General features: G+C 42.5%; 1 protein-coding gene and 1 long non-coding RNA gene across 2 annotated transcripts in view; one reads left to right on the forward strand and one right to left on the reverse strand.

Moving 5' to 3' along the window:
* Positions 1-13,305, reverse strand: part of LOC129624357 (uncharacterized) — a 62,835-nt gene that overhangs the window by 32,113 nt on the left and 17,417 nt on the right. The window contains exon 2 of the long non-coding RNA XR_008700899.1: positions 12,280-12,349. This is a non-coding gene — a long non-coding RNA (uncharacterized LOC129624357). The remainder of the gene's footprint in view (positions 1-12,279; positions 12,350-13,305) is intronic.
* The window catches only part of FNDC3A (fibronectin type III domain containing 3A), a 241,822-nt gene that overhangs the window by 7,335 nt on the left and 221,182 nt on the right, over positions 1-13,305 (forward strand). The gene's annotated exons all lie outside the window — the stretch shown is intronic.

A 13,305-nucleotide genomic window follows, 5' to 3' on the forward strand; every position in this document is an offset into this window, starting at 1 on the left:
AAGCTTTAACTCTTTGAGATAGTCATGTTGTGGAAAGCAAGAATTTAAATGGGTCCTTGAGGGACTTCCCTGGTGGTCCAGAGGCTAAGACTCCACGCTCCCAATGCAGGGGACAGGGTTTGATCCTTGGTCAGGGAACTAGATGCCATATGCCACAACTAAGAGTTTGCATGCTGTAACTAAAATTCCTGCATGCCACAACAAAGATCAAAGGTCCTTTGTGCTGCAACTAACACTCAGCAAAGCCAAATAAATATATAAAAATAAGTGTTTTTTTTAAATCCTTTAAAAAAAGTAAAACCAAGTGGACTTTTGCCAGTTACTAAGAATTATATTTTGCCAGTTACTAAGAACTGTAAGAAAGGCAGGGAAAAGAGTGATCACAAGGCAGAGCTGTGAGCACATGAGTGCAATAAACTCTGGTAAGGGCTGTAATGGGGCTTCCCAGGTGGCGCTGGTGGCAAAGAACCCACCTGCCAATGCAGGAGATATAAGAGACTCGAGTTCTTTCGCTGAGTTGGGAAGATCCCCTGGAGGAGGGCATGGCAACCCACCCAAGTATTCTTGCCTCAAATATCCCCATGGACAGAGAAGCCTGGCAAGCTACAGTCCATAGGGTCGCAAAGAGTGGAACACGACGTAAGTAACTGAAAACACACGCACACACAAAGGCTGTAATAGAACATTGTCAGGATGCCGTGAAGAACAAGGGAAGGAGAGGTCAACAGTATGTTTGGAGAGGGAACAGGAGAGGGTAATATTGCGTCTAGACAAGAAAGACCTGTGCAGTCCAGGGAACGACTAGGAAAGGGAGGAGAAGAAGATGAGCATGAACTAGTGTGGTCGCCTAGGGCCACCAGCAGATTTCTGGGTGCAATAGAGGAGATAGGGAGAGGGGCTTGCACTGGATCAGGGGTCCTTGTTTACCAGGAGTCAGGGTTGTCACTTTTCGCTGAGGATAATGGGAAGTCACAGAGGAAATCTAAGCAGGGAACAAATAAGATCCGATTTGCTTTTGGGAAAAATAACTTGGTAGCCACAAAAGGGATAAATGAGGACCAGGCTGGAGTGGAGAGAATCCTAATAGATGATTGCAAGCATCCAGGCAAGAGATGATGAGACTGAATGAAGACAGAGCAGTGAGGAGGAAAGAGAGGGAGGGAGAGGAAGGAGTTAAGCGGCAAACTGACGGTCACAGTCACCATCGATGCTGCGCAACGTGGGGTGGGAGAACAGAGCTGGCGTGGACTGGCCTCTGGCTCAGAGGCTCATCTGATGCACGAGAGGACTAAATGAAATCATGTGTGCTTGGGACATGGAAGAAGTGCAAAAAATATTATTTCTCCTCATTTTCCTCCCTTATTCCTGGCACCATCACCTACCCAGTCTCTGCGGCCAGAAATGTGGGAATGATTCTACCCTCCTCTGTCCCTGACCCACCACAGCCAGAGTCACTCACAGCAGATGCCACCAAATGGGTACAGGGGATGATAGAGACCAAGAGAGGGGATCCATCCTCATAAAGCTGACAGTCTGCCTCTGACCTGGCTTTATTTTTTTGGATGAGAGGGCCAACAGGAGCCCGGGTGAAGGGCGCTCTGTGACTTGCCCACCTGCAGGGCTGGCGGCCAGATGAATACAGTAAGTTCCCTACATAGGAACAAGTTCCATTCCCAGAGTGCGTTCATAAGTCCAATTTGTTCATTCAGTCCAACAAAGTTAGCCTTGGTACCCAACTAACACAATTGGCTACATACTACTGTAATGTAATGGGTTTATAATACTTTTCACACAAATAATACATTAAAAAACAAACAAAAGATAAAAAACCATTTATGTGACTAAGACTAAGGAATGTAGAAGAAAAAAAAGACATTTGTCCTTTCCTCCTCCTTGAGAATTCCAGATCCCTATCTCCTCAAGAGCCCCAGACCCCTTTCTCCTCCTTGGGGATCCCGGACTTATCAACCTGCCCAGCAATTAACTCTCTCAACAGTATTTTAAAAGAGAATTTTTTAAAGTGCTTTACACCAGGTATCACTTTAAAAAATCTTATCTTTTAAAATACTGCTGAAAGAGTCGATGAAATTAAAAGATGCTTGCTCCTTGGAAGAAAAGCTAGTACCAACGTAGACAGCATATTAAAAAGCAGAGACATTACTTTGCCAACAAAGGTCCATTTAGTCAAAGCTATGGTTTTTCCAGTAGTCATGTATGAATGTTAAAGTTGGACTATAAAGAAAGCTGAGCACCAAAGAATTGAGGCTTTTGAACGGTGATGTTTGAGAAGACTCTTGAGAGTGCCTTGCACTGCAAGGAGATCCAACTAGTCCATCCTAAAGGAAATAAGTCCTAAATATTTATTGGAATGACTGATGCTGAAGCTGAAACTCTAATACTTGGCCACCTGATGCGAAGAACCTGACTCATTAGAAAAGACCCTGATGCTGGGAATGATTGAAGGTGGGAGGAGAAGGGGATAACAGGTTGAGATGGTTAGATGGCATCACTGACTCAATGGACATGAGTGTGAGTAAACTCTGGGAGTTGGTGATGGACAGGGAAGCCTGGAGCAGAAGCCTGGTGTGCTGCAGTCCATGGGATTGCAAAGAATTGGACATGACTGAGCAACTGAACTGAATTGAACACCAGGGCTTCCCTGGTGGCTCAGACAGTAAGGAATCTGCCTGCAATTCAGGAGACCTGGGTTCAATCCTTGGATTGGGAACATCTGCTGGAGGAGGGCATGGCAACCCACTCCAGTATTATTGCCTAGAGAATCCCCATGGACAGAGGGCTCCAGTCCATGGGGTCACAAAGTTGGACATGACTGAGCAAAATTCAGGCACACTAATCCTCAAGCACAAGAAGAGACCATAGTACCTACACCAGGGGCTGTTTTGGGAACCAGTACTATTGCTACATGTAAGATACGTAAAAGAGCGCTGCACACATAGCAAATGCTCAGAAAAAAAAAAAAACAAACATAAAAAATAAGGAAAACATTTTTAATCTTACAGTACAGTACCTTGAAAAGTATAGTTGCACAATACAACAGCTGGCGTATAGGGGCTGGCATCAAGTGAACAGGCAAGAAGAGCTGGAGGAGAGAGAGGAGATGGGAGATGGTAGAGCTGAAGGGTCGTCAGCAATAGGAGGGTAAGCTGGAATTTCACTCATGCCTGACATTGATGGAACGCATGTTTGCATCTTTGAAAGTTTGCAGCTTGAAGGTTAGTGTGTAGGGACTTACTGTGTACTTCCTAAGTCAATGGCTCTGCCCCCAACATGCCCACCCTGCCTGGTTCTCTTCTCTCCTTCCCCAGCTCCCATTCACTAGCTCCCCGGTTAACAAGTGTTTGGCTGGCTATAGAGACTGGAAATGAGTCTGAAAGGTTATCCATACTCTCCTCAGGGGAAATGGTTAATAACCTAGACTGCAAACAGAGTCGAATACAGTTTGGGGTTATTTTTTAAGGAAAGGGTGTTTTATTTTTATAAATAATAAGGACTGGCACAGATGTATTAACAGAAAACAAACTTATGGTTATCCAGGGGGAGAGCAGAGGTACCAAGGGATGGATAAAGTGAGAGTTTGGGATCGACATATACACAGTACTATATATAAAATAGATAACTAGTAAGGATCTACTGAATAGCACAGGGAACTGTACTCAGTACTCTGTAATGTCCTGTATGGGAAAGGAATCTAAAAAAGAGTGGATTTGTGTACATATAACTGATTCACTTTGCTGTACAGCAGAAACTAACAACACTGCAAATCAACTATACTCCAATAAAACATTAAAAAAAATAATAATAAGGACTGGAAAAGGCAAAACTAAAGGGGACAGAAAACAGGTGCATTGTTGCCAGGCGCTGGGACCATCCCCAAAGTGAAATGTTTAATACCTCGGTTGTAGGGTTAGTTACATGACTGCTGTATTTTTTCCAAAAGGCACGGAACTAACTGTACATTAAAAAGCATAAACTTGACTGTATGTAAATTATACCTCAATAAACCTGACTTTTTAAATAAACAAATAAACATATAAATAAGTAGGTAGGAAGGACTCAGTAAATGTTTGCTAAAGTGATTCTGACTGATGGTGATAAAGTATTAACTGTCAGCACGGCAGACTTGACTCCTTCCTGGAATGCTTGCATTTTAATGTGCGAACATGCTCAGTCATATCCAATTTTGCGACCCCACAGACTATAGCCCGCCAGGTTCCTCTGTCTATGGAATTTTCCAGGCAAGAATACTGGAGTGGGTTGCCATTTCCTCCTCCAGGGGACCTTCCCAACCCAGGGATCGAACCCAAGTCTCCTGCATTGGCAGGCAGATTCTTTATCAATGAGCCACCTGGGAATTCCATGCATTTTAACCGAGAGTTCTTAAAGAAAAAGCCTTGAAATCCCAAAGAAGTTAGTATTCAGTAGGATGAGCTTTTTCAAATGCAAAGTATTTCGTTACAATCTGAAGGGAGACTTCCAGATGAAAGGAAAGGCCTGGAGGCAGGGAGCAGGTAAGACCTTGCCTGTCTCACAATTTACAAACCACGGAAAGAAGATATTTTTGTAAGTAAATATCCTCCTCTACCAATTCTCCACAATTTCCATCAGAGGCCTGAGTTTTCCTGGATTATTATCCGGGCCTTTGATGTCAGATTCTTACTGGAGAAACAGTTCTTATTTACCAGAGGTAAAAAGATGCAGGAGACATACGAGTTGCAGGTTCGATCCCTGGGTCAGGATTATCCCCCAGAGAAGGAAATGGTTACCCACTCCAGTATTCTTGCCTGGAGAATCCCATGGACGGAAGAGCTGGGTGGGTTACAGTCTATGGGGTCGCAGAGTTGGAGACAACTGAGCAACTGATCACACAAAAGGATACTACAACTAAATTCAGATGAGAATGAGAATTGGTGCCTGGCAGCTGGAACAGGCACTATTTAAAGTCAACCAGGAAGTATAAACTGTTAGGTATAAAATAAGCTGCAAGCATATGCTGTACAATACAGGGAATATAGCCATTATTTTATAACAACTATAAATGGAGAATATAAATTATAATATATATAAATTATATATAAATATATAAATTGTAACTACTGTACACCTGTAGAAGTGACTTAGCAGCAGCAGCAGGAGCTTATATAATATTGTATAGCTATACTTCAATAAGAAATGTAAAAACAAAGATAAAAAAGAATTATATAAATAAAGTCAACCCAGGCTGAAATTTGTCCCTGACCCACTGCATATGAGCCAAGCCAAATGGTGGCTTTGAGCCGACCACCTTTCTCCGGTCCCGCTGAGCTGCCAGTCAGGTGGCAAATGATTAGACTGATTTTAGCCTCATTCTGCTGCTTGGGTCTGCCGAGAACCAGCGGAACTCCCCAGACATCCTTAAAAAGGAAATTTGATTTCTCAAAAATTCACTCTCCAATGCTGTATTACCAAAGCATGTCACTTTTCTTTTTAATTCGAATTTTCCTATCACAGAGGACAAGGATCCTCTTTTACAAACCATTCAGGGAACTAATTTTTTTCTAAGCAGTTCAAAACCACAGATGTCAAATCCCTGACTTTTCTGCCGCCCTGGACACTTCTCGCCGCTTCGTTTCCCCTGAGTGCACGTGAACACACTTTTGAACCAATGAAACAGCATCTATCACCTTTGGCAGCAAGAAGTGGAGGAGTGACGCTTTCCACAGCTTGTTGTCCCTGATACTCCACCCTGGTGAGGGGTGGGAGGAGGGTTCCCCCCAGGCTAAGTAGTTCATCAGTGTGACCAGAATTATCTATTCCTCACTCTCCCTGAGAGGCAGGTTCAGAAGAAGGAAGCATTGTGCTGGAGAGGAGGGGACAGTGACCAGAGCAGGGGTGGCCTCCTCTCCTTGTGCATTGGGCCAAGATGTCTGGAAAACTCAGGAACGTGAGCAGCTCTCACACTCCCAGTCAGCTGTCCCTAAAACACTTGTCACCTAGCTCTGCCCAATTCTGTCCCTAAACTGCCCCTCCAAAATCGAATCTTCTTTTACAACACTTGATCTGGCGCCTCCAACTCTGTGCTTCCCTGGGCACAGCCTTTATGGGGCTTTCTGAGCCCCGCCTCCCTCCCCACCCGCAGTAACAACAAAACACAGAGTCCACCCTGTTAATTGCTTCCTTCCTACCAGGAGGGCAACCAGTTGACTACATCTGCTGAGATTGTTCTAACTCTTGCCTGCAGAGTTGATGAAAGGGTTCTACTTCTTTTGAAGTTCAGTAAAAGCTATCTTTTATGGGCTTCCCTGGTGGCTCAGTGGTAAAGAATCTGCCTGCAATGCAGGAGACAGGGGGATGGGGGGTTCAATCCCCGGGTTGGGAAGATATCCCCTGGAGGAGGGAATGGCTACCCACTCCAATATTCTTGTCTGGGAAATCCCATGGACCGAGGCCCCCGGAAGGGCTTTGGTCCATGGGGGTCAGACACGACTAAGCAACCAAGTGAGTATGCATGCGCAACACATACACAAAAGCTAACTTTTACTGAGTGCTTACTATAGTGCCAGACATCACGCTAACCTCCATTATGTCGGTTAACCCACGCGTGGAAACAGAGCTGCAGAGAGGTAGTGGCTAGTGACAGATGCAGTTGGGATTGAAACCCATGACCTGCCATAACCACAGCTACTAAACTCTCTTCACTAAACTAGGTCACCAGTCCCTCCTGCCCTCGCTACACACAGCCCCAGTCTAATTGGGATTGAGGACCCAACAAAGGGGGACATGGAAAGTGCTTTATTAGTCTGAAGGATTTATGGAACTCTTCCAGAAAATTCTGTGGTCTATCCAGTCAAGTGGACATACAAAATCAGGAAATAAACATGTATAGGAAGCCATCTCAGGAGAAATATAAAGCTTTCAATGTTTTATCATAATGTAAGAATCTGACAGTGTTGAGTTCAGTTCAGTTCAGTCGGTCAGTCGTGTCCGACTCTTTTTGACCCCATGAACTACAGCACACCAGGCTTCCCTATCCATCACCAACTCCTGGAGTTTACTCAAACTCATGTCCATTGAGTTGGTGATGCCATCCAATCATCTCATCCTCTGTCATCCCCTTCTCCTCCCGCCTTCAATCTTTCCCAGCATCAGGGTCTTTTCAGGTGAGTCAGTTCTTCCAAGACATCAGGTGGCCCAAGTGTTGGAGTTTCAGCTTCAGCATCTGTCCTTCCAATGAATATTCAGGACTGATTTCCTTTAGGATGGACTGGTTGGATCTCCTTGCAGTCCAACGGACTCTCAAGAGTCTTCTCCAACACCACAGTTCAAAAGCATCAATTCTTCAGCGCCCAGCTTTCTTTAGAGTCCAACTCTCACATCCATACATGACTACTGGAAAGACCATATAGCCTTAACTATGTTGGCAAAGTACTGACTCTGCTTTTTATTATGCTGTCTAGGTTGGTCATAACTTTTCTTCCAAGGAGCAAGTGTCTTTTTATTTCATGGCTGCAGTCACCATCTGCTGTGTAATAACTATAAATATTGTGTTAGGCATGTTTAAAGTAACTCTTTTTTATGATTGTAAATTTTTTTAATTTATTTATTTATTTTAATTGGAGGCTAACTACTTTACAATATTGTGATGGGTTTTGCCATACATTGACATGAGTCAGCCATGGGTGTACTTGTGTTCCCCCGGTACATGTGTCTGTTACAAATTTAAAACATTCTCATTGCAGAAAATCTGGGAAATACAAAAAAAATGTTTTTAATTAAACCAAAAATGAATCTTACACACAGTTAACCTCAATATAATATAATATCACTATATTATATAATAATTTAACCTCAATCACTAATATATTGGTGGGTTTCCTTTCAGTTGAGCTTCCTTGGTGATTCAACTGGTAAAGAATCCTCCTACAATGTAGGAGACCAGGTCAAATCCCTGGGTCGGGAATATCCCCTGGGGAAGGGAATGGCTACCCACTCCAATATTCCTGCCTGGGAAATCCCATGGACAGAGGTCTATTTTCTACATAAATATGTATATATTTTCTAAGTAGGATGCCTATAATATAAAAATACATATACTTGGCTTTTCACTAGATATTATGTTAGCCAGCATTTTTTCCTGTAATTAATTTTTTGGAAAATAGCATTCTAATGGCTGCAGTTTATTCAATAAACAATAATTTATTTAACCATCTCCCTAAAGTTGGGCCTTTCAGTTTTTCCCAATTTTTCACTGTTATGAGAAATGCCATCTCCCTCAATATTTCCTCAAGATTGTTTACTAAAAACAGAATTACTGAGTCAAGAGAACTTTTATAATTTTGTAAACATTTTTTCCTACATACAATTTAATGATTCTCAGTATTCCTATTGTTCTTTATATGATTGTCCAAAAGAAAGTGTCAAGCTTATACTAAATATAGCATTATTAGCTTTGTATAGCTAAAATCCTTTTGGTAAAACCATCATCTTGACTTGAATGAATAAATCTTTAAAAAGAAAAGAAGACAGTTGCAAATCATACCTATCTTTGCAGAGTAGTAGGTGTTCAGAATATCTTGAGAGAATTTGTTAAGATTGAAGATATAGTCTTTTTTTCCAAAATGAAAAGTTGATTATAAGAAAAAATAAAAGCACAAGAAGGCTGAATTTGTGATGAATGTTAAATTTGAAGAAATTCTTGAATCTTTGATTCATTCCTTTCTAAAAGCTTTTTCAGATGTCAGCTTCCTAAGGTTTTTATGTTCTCTGCTGCATTTAGCAAACCCGGTTAAATGTCGATGATAAAGACTGTTAGGAAGAACATTGTGCTTTGGTGAGTCACTATACTTAACCTTCAATAGCTAAGAAGCCAATTATCTGCAACCTGAGCTGTGTAGACCCTTACTTTCTTTCCTCTTCCTAATAGTTACCCAGATTTATGCTCATTTAACATCTCCTTAGGACCTAGAGCAAACGTGGGCAGAAGACATGAAAGAATATAAACCTCAAATTCATCAGTTTTGTTACAGTCAACTCGAAATGAAGCAGATTTTCTGTATGACATGGGCAATACTGATTAGTAGCACCTACCACCCTGAAGGAACACTGCCGGGTGCTGGGGAGACAAATGAGCTTAGGAGACTCAACCATCCCGGGATGCTGGGCCAGAAAAGGCATTCTGTCAGCAGCTGACATTGAAAACAGGAGCAATACTCAGATATACTTCACATTTTAATTGTTTAGTCGCTCAGTCGTGTTCAACTCTTTGCAACCCCATGGACTATAAGCCACCAGGCTCCTCTGTCCATGGGATTCTCCAGGCACGAATACTGGAGTGTGTTGCCATTTCCTTTTCCAGGGGATCTTCCCAACCCAGGATGAAATTCTCGTCTCCTGCATTGGCAGGTGAATTCTTTACCACTGAGCCAGCTGGAAAGCCCACTTCACATTTAGGTAGTTTTACAAATTTCAAAAGGTCTTCACATATATGTGGTCATTTAGATCCCCTAAGGCTCTAAAGAAATAATCATCCATATTCTAGAAATGGAGCAACACAGACCCTCAGAGAGGTTAAATGCTTTGCCCAGTATCAAAAAGCCTGTAGGCAGCAGGATTAAATATCAAAACCCATGTTCTGATTGCAACCCTTGTAAACTCCCCAGCTGCCCTCTTATAACAAAATTTTATTGAGTCCTACTGGATGCCAAATCCTCCACTAGATAAAAGAGGATAACTGAGCTCCTTCAAGGAGCTCAAGATTTATCAAAAGGGACAGACAGAAACTGAAACTGTAATACTAAATAATAGAAGCCATATCTGAGATTCATGGTAGCGAAGTACTTTCGATTTCAAGTGTGGCCAAACTGTCTTATAAGGAAACAGCCACTAATGTAGTGATAAGGAAGGACTTTAGACTTATCACATCTCTTCTCTCTTCTCTCTTGCCCTAAATTTCATGGTGGTGGTTTAGTTGCTAAGTTGTGTCCAACTCTTGCAACCCCATGGACGGTAGCCTGCCAGGCTCCTCTGTCCACGGGATTCTCCAGGCAAGAATACTGGAGTGGGTTGCCATTTCCTTCTCCAGGGGATCTTCCCAACCCAGGAATCAAACCTGGGTCTCTGCATTGCAGACAGATTCCATAAATCCAAACTAATTCTTTTGGCAGTACTAATTCTTTTGGCAGTACTAATTCTTTTGGAAGTACTAATTCTTTTGTGGTGGGTTAAGAACTTAGACTTTGGGTTTTAAACCTGGTTCTGCCACTTACTGGCTCTTGAGCGAGTTAACCCTGAGCAAGTGGCCAACCATTCTAAACCTCATTGCCCAACTCAGTCTAGTAGGAATGACTGCAATAGTATCTGCCTAAGTGGCTATGAGGGCTAAAAGAGAGAACACAGTAGAAGTTCTTAATACCTTGCCAGGTGTACACCAGGGCTTTAATAAATACAAGGAGGAGGAGGATGACAATGATGTCTGGGTACCTTGATTATTAGAGAGGAGGAAAGGAAAATGTCATCACGATAGGCAAAGATATCTCAGGGAGGACACAAGGAGCACTAGCCATAAAGGAAAGATAATTTGGATTAGTTGCAAGAACAATGGGCCACTGAGATCTAGAGTGTTGGATCAGAGTGAGAAATGTTTGTGTTTCAATCAGAGGCAGATCTACCAGGAAGCTAAGCTTTAAGACCCTTCTTTTGCAAAGGCCCCCTCCAAGGCCCTGACAATCTGTTCATGTGGTCATGTCTGTTTGTAAGCTGTGCAAATCTTAAACTTTATCAATCTTGGTATGTCCCAGGGGGTGCTGGCTGTAGCATCTTTTCCTATCCTATGGCATCTCTTCATCTGAGCTGGAAGCTACTGCCAATCAAGCAGGGCAAGCATCTCTGAAATCTGTTTGCCATTCTTGTGATTGCTTTTGTCCAGACTTAGATTTGAATAGAGACTGGGGACCGTCAGCAGAAATGGGTGAGTGGTTCAGAGAAAAGAGAACTGTGGCAGGACACATGAGGCATGACAAAGACTATCTCCTCGGGCTTCGCTGGTGGTCCACTGGTTAAGAATCTGCCTTGCAATGTGGGGAACACGGGTTCGATCCCTGGTCCGGGAAGACCCCACATGCCGTGGAGCAAGTTAGCCCATGCACCACAACTACTGAAGCCCTCGTACTCTAGAGCCTGTGCTCCACAACCAGAGAAGCCACTTCAATGAGAAGCCCATGCGCCATAACTAGAGAGAAGCTCCCACTGGACACAACTAGAGAAAGCCCATACAGCCACGAACACTCAGCACAGCCACAAATATATATTAATTAATTATTTAATTTTTTTAAAAAGAGACTATTTCCTTGACCCAACTTTGATCAGGTTCCTTAGAACTTTCTTCTCAACCAGGAGCCAACCACTGAAATTCTGTGTCCATCTTTTCATCACCCAGTTTTAGCAAAAATCCTGCCATGTCAGTTGACCAAGAACCTCACCCTCCATGTCTGAACAAATTCTTCATCCCCAGGGCCCTGCCTTCAGCAAAAATATTATCAAGTTGGTTTATTCAGAATGCCTCTGTACCCCTGATGTTTCCTCTTGGTGATTTTCCATCTACTGACCCCCGCACCCTGATCCTTGGCTATTGAGCCCCACTTGCCCACTGTATACTCAGAATTGAGCTCAGTTCTATAGACTGAGCACCATTTATACTTAATTGCCATTCAGCACAATAATTCCTTATGTTATTATTAAATGTGTATCCATTTTAAAAAAAGAAAAATAAATAAATATTTATTTAAAAAATAATAAATGTGTATCCAATTAACTTTGATGACAACCCTTCTCCTAGCCTCTCTCTCCATTTGGTAATTCAATTGTGACGTTAAAAACTCAAGAGGATGTTGCTCCCGGGCTACAGTAAGGAAGCTGTGCTACTACTGTGTCATAGTTCCCACGCAGGGCTGGAAGTGACTCATTTTCTTGTTAACCTGTGCTATATATACTCCAGAAAAATGAGTTGGCATTTCTAAGAATACCTGAGAGAAAAGAACAGACGTTTTTCTTTCTCTTCCTGTCATCTGAAACTCTTAAATCATAGACTGTAGTATGGGGGTTGAGGGGAGCTGAAATACACACTTCTCCCCAGAGGAGGGGCCACAACAGGCTCCCCACCCCCCACCGCCACCATCGACAACCCAGTATCAAATAGTCTAACTCGAAGAAATTTTCTTTACAAAAATACAACAGTTGGTTGTTGACATCCTTCATCGTGCAAACCAACAAAGAACTATTAAATACCTGAAACAAACAGAGCTTGTTTCTTCTTTTCCTCAAAGCTTGTTTCTGATCCTTTGATGGAGAACTTGGGCTAGATAAAAAGGAAGCACAGAACAAGTCATCATCCCACAAATATTTCATTCTCTCACCTCACAGCTTTAGATACACCTGGGAAAGACAAAGACGAATGGTTGAAAGAGTGACTACGTACTTGAAGTCATTCATATTAGTAATCTAAGATGAAGAAAAAGAGTAAAACCATGAATAAAACCCATGTTAAAATGCAATTTATGTCTGAAAGTAGTTCTCCGTGTGGAAACTGGAATTATGGAAGAATCAGTGGTAAGCCCTTTTGGGGGTGAGGTTGGTTGATTTATGTCTCACGGCAACCCACTCCAGTATTCTTGCCTGGACAATTCCGAGGACAGAGGAGCCTGGCAGGCAGTGGTCTATAGGGCCGCCAAGAGTTGGACATGACTGAAGAGACTTCGCACGCACACGCAGTTGTGTTACTCAAGTGAAACTGGACTTACGATATTGTTTCAACTTCTCAGGACACTTCTTCCTAGAAAAGAGGCAATTAACAGGAAGTGGGAGCAAATGTTGGAACAACAATGGCTAAATTAAAATGAGTTTGGCCTTTTACATGGTAAATTCCAGTTAGATCCATGCCTTGGGGAGGGCAATGGACCCAGTTTTCCTCGGTCCCATGGTGGTGCTACACCATACTCTTCTATTTTGGAACATTTTAAAATTCAATGTAAAAATTTCTGTCTTGAATAAAGATAATCCAAGAGGCCTACGAAAGATGCTGGCAGAGGGTCTCCTTTCCAGTGTGATTGATTATCTCAGGAACCTACACTGACTGGGTTGCCCAAGGCCCTTCACCTTGGGGAAGGTCCTGACCTTATTTGGAAAACCCATCTCATTCTCTGAAAGTGTCAGGTAAGTGAACTTTTCAGTACAGATGCCTGTTAATTTTGTATTTGTGCAAATTCCTTGATCTCTGGGAATGCTATTTGAGCAATGTATGATATACTAACTAGT

The sequence above is a fragment of the Bubalus kerabau genome, chromosome 12, assembly GCF_029407905.1.
Source record: "Bubalus kerabau isolate K-KA32 ecotype Philippines breed swamp buffalo chromosome 12, PCC_UOA_SB_1v2, whole genome shotgun sequence".
In the NCBI taxonomy this organism is placed as follows: domain Eukaryota; kingdom Metazoa; phylum Chordata; class Mammalia; order Artiodactyla; family Bovidae; genus Bubalus; species Bubalus kerabau.